The sequence below is a fragment of the Helianthus annuus genome, chromosome 16 (genome assembly GCF_002127325.2).
Source record: "Helianthus annuus cultivar XRQ/B chromosome 16, HanXRQr2.0-SUNRISE, whole genome shotgun sequence".
NCBI lineage: Eukaryota > Viridiplantae > Streptophyta > Magnoliopsida > Asterales > Asteraceae > Helianthus > Helianthus annuus.
The window spans coordinates 32,102,707-32,103,962 of NC_035448.2; the positions used below are offsets into that span (position 1 = coordinate 32,102,707).

The 1,256-nt window shown below is 26.5% G+C and overlaps 1 long non-coding RNA gene across 1 annotated transcript; it reads left to right on the forward strand.

The window, feature by feature from the left end:
• Positions 1-379: 379 nt before the first annotated feature.
• LOC110918475 lies at positions 380-947 on the forward strand. Its single transcript, XR_002581347.2, has 3 exons — positions 380-451; positions 663-752; positions 865-947. It is a non-coding gene; the product is annotated as an uncharacterized LOC110918475 (long non-coding RNA).
• Positions 948-1,256: the final 309 nt, after the last annotated feature.

Here is a 1,256-nt window from a genome sequence, read left to right on the forward strand (position 1 = left end):
CAATTGATTAAAGCCAACATTTATTTTTTACCCAAGCCAGCTTTGACCATTACCTAGCTACCGTACATTAACATTTGTTTTTTACCCAAGTTTTTTATTTTGAACGGCATTAATAAACTAAAATATTCCCTAATTTTACTTGTACAGAGTCAATTTGTTGTGGCATGTTTAATATAGTAAGTATAGATAAAACTCACAACAAACTTCCTATTAAACATGCCACAACAAACTAAACAGGATATGTGCATCTTATTTTAAAAACTTAAAACTCACAACAAACTTCCTAAATAAATGGATGACCAATCTAAAACTAAAACCTAATGGACTACTATAAATACATAGCAAACACTCACAATTCTACATTTCTATTGCTAAATAGATTTAAAATATGGAGCCAGTTCTGAATTCACTTGATGCGAAAAAACAAGCATGCGATATTGAAAAATCTAAGGTCGGTTCTATGATAAGTTTTGTTATATCGCAATAATGAATAATTGTTTTCTTTTATGTGAATACTAACTTATTTGATATTTCATATTCAACATACCAATTTAAACACCCCAGTTGTCGAACAAGCTTTTGTTAGTTTTTAAGTAATATTTTCGCTTATAATCTTTCATATTAACAAGTTCGTTATGTTATTATTTGGTGTTTTATTGTAGGATGATGGTGATAATAGTGTTGAAATTATTTCTTATGGTGCAATGTTCAGTCCATACAAGTCTAAGCTTCAACGTCAATTTAGTGAAGAGGTAATTTTAAAATTTATTTAATCTTTTTTAAACTTTTTTATTCAATATTTTTTCTTTTTTCAAATTTATTTAATCATTTTTTAACTTTTTTATTAAATTTTTGTTTTTTAAGGATCGGAAGTATGAGAATCAAAAGAAAAGATCTAAGAGACTCTCTTAATGGAAATGGGTCGAGGTTATAAATTTAAATGATTCTGAGGACGATGAGAAAGAAGATGAATTAGATGATACTGCTGATTCGAGCACAAACAAGAAAAACAGATCAAAAAAGAAGAGATTTTAGATGAAATATATCAAGTGTTTTTATGTTTTTTTTCATTTTCAGTTGTTTTTTGTTTGATATAGACTATCCCATGAATAATAAAGTTTATTTTATATTTGAAGTTTATGTTTTGTCTTATTTTATTGCACTTATAATTTACATCTCGATTGAACTAATATACTTTAGTACTTAATCATGTTCGTATTATATAATTTACATGTTCGTACTTGATCATTTCCAAA